General features: G+C 37.4%; 1 pseudogene; it reads left to right on the top strand.

Moving 5' to 3' along the window:
• The first annotated feature begins 561 nt into the window (after nt 1-561).
• LOC118839082 lies at nt 562-1620 on the top strand (annotated as a pseudogene).
• Nucleotides 1621-6899: the final 5279 nt, after the last annotated feature.

The following is a 6899-nucleotide window of genomic DNA, read 5'->3' as shown; positions in this document are numbered from 1 at the left end:
CCATCTGTGAAATGAGGCAGTTAAGCTAAATGACCTCTAAGGTCTCTTACTGCTCTAACATCCCAAACTTCCTAATTCGCTTCAAGCTTCATATACCATTTATTTCTGCAAATCTTGAATTCACTTGACATGCATTATTGTGTGTTAGGATTGTTGTTGTTGTTTCTTCATTCTGGAAGAGGACCAATGACATCAGAAGGGTGTTGTCTTGACTTACTTAAATCCAATTTGCTTGTGAGGCAGAGATGTGTGAAGTCACCAGCCTCACTCTTTCCTCCGGAGCCATCTGGGTCCAGTGACAAGAAATGGGTCAGAATGACTGGAGACGGCCCAGGATGCAGTGGGAGACCTCGACCTTTTTAAGCTAAGGTCTTTAAACAGGTCTCAATTTGTCTCAGGCAATGCCTCATTTAGTGATTAAGGCTAGGTAAGAAATGAGGCAAAAAAGGGCCTAGTTTGCCTTCACAAAAGAATCAGTCTGGGAGAGACAGGGGCAGGGCCTAGGCAGCAGCCCAAAGGAGTCTGTGTGTAGCTGTAGCCTGGGCCTGAGGAGCCTATGTGATGGATGGTCCCAAGTGGATCCAAAAGGTACTTCGGCTAATGGGGGCCTTCAGCAACCCAAAACCTTAATCCCAGCAGATAGTATTGGACTAGAAATCCCAGCTTCTGTTATGAAGATTTTTGATGCTGACAAAGCACCCATTCAGTGAGAAGAAATGCCTCTGCCATTAAAGGACTTGGAGAAAAGTAGATGATTCTTCCTGAAGCCAAAGAATCCATGGACAAAAACAAGATGGGACTGAGAGGCCCCTCAAAGACATCAATAGCAGCTGAACATCCTGTTTTGAATCTATTGCTTCATAAAACTTTTGACCTTCATATAAATGTGCATTCATGTGTCTCCGTCAAAGGCTAGGAAACCCCTTACACAGATGTAAATATTGTCACAATTTGGGAGAACACCAAAGGCCAATACAGCGGGACCGAGTGTGATTGTTGATGGTGTTATACAGACTATCAAACTCATCCCTGAAGAAGCAGGCAAACATGTTGCCAAACTTGCCTTTGAGTATGCCAAGTGAGGTGGTGGTGACAAATAGCAATGTATATACTGTGCACAAGCAGCATGCCAAAGTTAGATGGGCTTTTTCTCCAAAAGTGCAGAGAAATTGCAAAAAACTGCAAAGATATTAAATTTAATGAGATGTACTGTGATATAGTGGATTTGAATATGGTACCAAGATCTGTCTCAGTCTGATGTTCTTGTGATGCCAAACTTGTACGGAGACATCCTAAGTGATTAATGTGCCGGCCTGATAGGGAATCTTGGTATTGCACCAACTGAAAACATTGGCACCAAGGGAATCACAAATCTTTGAATCCATTCACGGAACAGCCCAAGACATTGTTGGTAAGGACATAGCCAATCCCACTGCCCTGCTTTTGAGTGCTGTGTTGATGCTGCAGCACATGGGGATGCGTGACTGCGTGGCAAAGATTGAGAAAGCTTGCTTTGCAACAATTAAAGATGGAAAGAGCTTGACAAAAGATTTTGGAGGAAACACCAAGTGCTCAGACTTCACATATGAAATCTGCTGCCAAGTAAAAGACCTAACTTAAATGAAAGCTTTTCCCGTTAGGCGCTTTGCAGCAGTCATTCCCAATGTACATAACAGGAAAACCTACTGTAGACTATCTACCATTCATATACCCTGGGGCTGAATATTTCTGGACAGAACAAACATTCTAAATCGGGCCTTTTCTTAATACATTCTGTGGCCAGGGCCTCAAGTGCCCTCCAACACCTGCTTCCAATGGACTTTTTTCAAATGCTTTGTTTTATTTGTTAAATGTCTCTTTCTGCTGAAAATGTTTTGTGTTTTCTAAGGATGGACTCCGGTCCTGTCATTTTCCACTGCTAATTATTTGATGCTTCAGTCAGAACAGTTTCTCCCCCCCCCACAACTGAAAGACTTGCTGTAAATATCAAGATACTGAATTAACAGGAGAAACAGCTAATTTTTAAAAGAAAATCCCTGTTTTCCGTGGAGTGTGTATAGGAATAAAACAAGATACCAACACAGGACAAGATTTTATTCTTATGAAAGTAAACGGGTATAAAAGGAATTTCCTGGGAGAGTCATATTGAAGAAGATATAAATGATATGTTTTAAATTTGTGTAATGAGCCATGAAATAAAGAGACTTGCTCTCCAAAAGATTAAGAAATCTTTTATGCATACATAATAATGTATAAAATATGATATCAATATAATATAATGACTATTAAACAATTTTCAAATAAATAAAAACAAATAATAATTTTATTATTTAATATATAAATATTATATATAAATAAACTAAATAAATCATGTATATAAATATAAAATAGAACAAAAGTAAATAACAAAAATAATAAATTGAAAAATTAAATAAATAATTAAATGGTTAGGTAAGTGTTATATTAATTAATTAAATTAAAAAATAAAATAATGCAGAAATATATAAAATATGTATGCATGAATAAAGATTGTAAACATGAGATATATTTAATCGGAGGTGTGTTTTTTTTTTGTTTCTAAAAACTAGATAATCTATGGAGGACAGATAGCATTCTAATCCAACACAGTATGTAAGGAGTTATTTTTGTTAAAATATTGTAATACTTCTTCCTTATAGTAATGCTTTCAGTGAAGAAAAAGGGATGACAGTTCCCTGAATCAAATATTTATTGTACATTTTTAGTGAGTAAAGCTTTCTGCAGTTATGCTAAATATGTGGAAATCCTTGTCCCTGAGCTGTCACTGTATTGGGTGCAGGGTGTGTCCCGTGTTTGTAACTGTTACCATGCTAATGAGGCAGCTGTCCCAGCTGGAGAAGGTGCTGCTAATGCTCTGGTGTCATCCAAGAGGGAACAGTCAGCTTTCAGGATGTTAGTTAGGGGCCCAACAGGCTGACTCACTCTTCATTGAACATTTTAGCGTTTGTTCATTCAACAGGGAACACCAAGTTGTTTCCTTCCCTGAACAAATAACAACAAGAAGACAAAACAACACAAAAAACCCTCGCTGCCTGGCTGCATGTGCTAGAGTGGCCAAGGCTGGGGTTGGCAAGCAAAACCTTCCCTCATGTCCCTTGCACCATTAGACGTGGCTGGTGGGTTTCCCGAGACTGGAGGGCCCAGGTTGATGGGGGTGGGGGCAGGCCAGCAGGATTTTCAGTCATCTAGCATTGAGCCCTCTGGTTAGATGAATCCTCCTCACCGCATTTCACTTTGGTCCTGTAGGTTAGCATAGCTTTGGGCCCATAGTTGACCAGTTCCTCTCACAGCTGAACAAAATGGCAGCTATTTCATATCATACTCTCAGTCAAGGCAATTGTGCCTGTATCATTTCTCAGTCCCTCTGTGAGGGGAAAGGGGCTCCCATAGGCTGATGACCAGGGTTTCAGCTTGCTCAAGATGTACTTCATTTTACTTATTCTGCCACTTTTGCATTTTTATTGGGTTGTGCTAGCTATGAGAGTGCCGATGGGGTTCAAAATAAATAGGGGAGTAATAAAGAATTGAAAAACTGGTTTTAAAAAAATGAAATCACTCCTTACTCCATGATGATAGGAGCTGTGTCTTTTCCAAACTCTGTGCCTCTCCCAGCACCTAAAAAGTGTTGTGTATACTGCTTGGCACTCTAATAAATGTCTGTGGAATGAAGGAATGAAGGAATGAAATTCAACAGAGACCAGACATGTAGAAAGGCAGCCAGTTGATGCAGTGGATAGAAGGCTGCGCCTGAAGTCAGGAAAACCTCAGTTCAAATACTGCCTCAGCCATTTACTGTGTGACCATGGGCAAGTCACTGAACCTATTGCCTCAGCTTCCTGATCTATAAAATGGGGATAATAATAACCCCTATCTCCTATGGTTGTTATTAGGATACAATGAGATAAATATTTGTAAAGTGTTTTGCAAACCTTAAAGCACTATAAAAAATGTTAGCTATTTTTACAGGGCACCTGATGAAACAAACACTTAAATATACAGGAAACAATAGCATCAGTCATCTTTAAACAGACAGGACAACGTATGATATGTGAGCTATAACCCTTAAAGGTCACCCTTTAGTAAAGCCACATGACTTTAGTACTAAGACTAAATCCACAAAATCTTCCCTGTTCCCCAAAATTAAACAAACCAGTGTGTAAACAGCTTGGCCCATTTGCAGATTGTCAGATAGCACTTACCCATACAGTTTGAAAACTTTGGTCTGGAGCTTGAAAATATCGTTAATAATTCACATTGCATGAAAAGGAAATTTTTAAATGAAATTAATCTTAAACACTTTAATTCAATCCTAAAATACCATTCTGTGCTTTGAAAGTATAAAGGGCTCTATAAGCATAAGGTATAGTTATTGTTATTATTTTAACAGTTATGACTATTATTAACCAAAATAAGTCAGCTACATTTGAACTCTTTTTTTAAACTCAATAAAATGTAAGAATCTTTTAATAGCTTCAATTCTGAAGATCTGCATTGAGTTTTCAAATGTACTGGTTTCTGCAAATAGCTTATAAGACCTATTGTATTGTTCAAAATATAGGCCGCCCCTAAATGTAGGCCATACGTCTAAAAGTAGGTATATTTGAAAAGTAAAATATGCTGTGAAAGGAATAAACGTACACTGAAAAATAACACCAATTATAATTTGCATTCAAGGTTTATACAAATAGATGGGTTGGGAGCTAATATACTATGACTAACACAGTACATTATGGCCTATATGGTGAAACAGTCCCCTTTGCAAATAGTCATGTCTTTCTCTCTGAATGGGTCAATAAACCTTGACAAGATGCAAAGAAATATTAGTAGAGATAACGGTGAAATGACAAAAAAAAAGACTGAGCTCTGTATGACCACTAGGCAATGATATGATCTTGAATAAATCACTTTCCTCATCTGAAAAATGATACCTCTTGTGTCAGTGACACAATTTGAGGGTAATTTGGAGAGGGAGAGGAAGAAAGGACACAAAAGTATACCTGTCTTCAAAGAATTTATAGTTTAGTGGGAAGTGGGACCTTTGCGAAGGGGGAAGAGATGACTAAGACAAGAATACTCTGACTTCAGATAAACAGGATAAATGAAACCTAGCCCCAAGTACGAATTTGTTCACCCGTAGTTTTCTTTCTTGGGGCTGCTCAGTGGCTCAGTGGATAGAGTGCCAGGCAAACAGTCAGGAAGACTCATCTTCCTGAGTTCAGATCTGACCTCAGACACTTAATAGCTGTATGACCCTGGGCAAGTCACTTAACCCTATTTTCCTCAGTTTTCTCATCTATAAAATGATCTGGAGAAGGAAATAGCAAACCATTCCAGTATCTCTGCCAAGAAAATGCCAAATGGGGTCACAAACAGTAAAGTGCCACTGAACAAGAACACATTTTTCCTTCTAACTCATTTAAACCCAAGTTTTCAAATTGGAATCAAAGTCTTACAAGTAAGTATCTTCAAATTCTTTGGCTTATTATCTTTATTGCAAATACAGATAATTTCATTTTTGCATCACCAACAGGCATTTAAGTTGGCTAAAAATAAACCAACCATATAACAATCATTTAATAAATCAAACAAATAGTGTTTGAGCACCTGCTAGGCTGTGTAGAGTAGAGGTGTCGAACACTGTCTGGGTGGCATGTAGAAAGTATAGCCAAACTTAAGTAAACTGTATTTAAGAAATATTTAACAAAATAAATAAAAATATAATAAAGCATTCATTGATAATTTTAATATGCAGTTTTCTAAGTCAATATTAGTCCACAGGGATCCTTATGTATGTTTTGGGGGTCTCCATATCTATTTGAGTTTGACACCACTGATGCAAAGGGTACAAAGGAGTGTCATAGTCCCTGTTAACATGGAAATTATAATCCAGTTGGATAGACAAGCTATAAGCACATGAAAAGTTAAGTAAAAAGCAATACAAGATTTAAATGGCATTCAAGATAATAACTGAAGAAATGTTACAGGAACCATTTATATGCTCTATAGATACTAGTGACAGTGACAAGATATTATTGTGTACTAAAATCTAGAAGCTTTTCATTTAAGGAATGAGGAAACATAAAGAGATTAAGTGATTTGCTTCAGACTATACAAGTAGTTAATAGCAGAATTGGGAATGAAATCCAGATCCTTTGACAATAGACTCAGGGCTCTCGTTCCACTGCACTCTACCTACATGGGATAGCCTTTACTAGACTCTAAGTTCCATGAGGGCAGGGACCATGTTATGCTTAAACCATATATCAGTGAGAGTGCCCTGCACACAGTATCTTTTAATAATTAGTTGCCTGGTTGAATTGAATTGGTCATCAAATTAATTGTGTAGGTAGTAATTACCATGAGAATTGAGGAAAGAAATAACTCTAAGTCAAATATTTGGTGGAGAAAATGGGATTTCAGTTGCCCAGCTATGAATGACAGTACAGAAGGAGAGTTATGGTCTCTCTTTAATACCATTCCAAAATCTGTTCTTTCATTTCTTTCTTATTTTTCTGAGTTTTAATGCTGTATCCTCTCCACAAATGAGTGCTAACCCTCAATGCTGTCTCCCCCATTAGAAAGTAAGACACTTGAGGGAAGGGACTCTTTTGCCTCTTTTTTTAAAATTCTCAATGCTTAGATAGTGGCTGGCACATAAGATCTGCTTAATAAACATTTAGTAACAAAATTCTCATCTTCTGTCTAAGGACAGGTATATTACATTTGACCCATAATCATAGAGCAGTTCTGATATCCATATTTCCCTAGTTATTGACGTAAAAATTCTCCAATTATTCAATTTTCACAAATAAATTACTGAATACAAATATAAGTGTATATAATATGTATGTGTTTATTAT

This window comes from Trichosurus vulpecula, chromosome 1 (assembly GCF_011100635.1).
Source record: "Trichosurus vulpecula isolate mTriVul1 chromosome 1, mTriVul1.pri, whole genome shotgun sequence".
In the NCBI taxonomy this organism is placed as follows: Eukaryota; Metazoa; Chordata; class Mammalia; order Diprotodontia; family Phalangeridae; genus Trichosurus; species Trichosurus vulpecula.
Note: the sequence above shows the minus strand (reverse complement) of the source record. Positions and strands in the feature narration are given on the sequence as shown.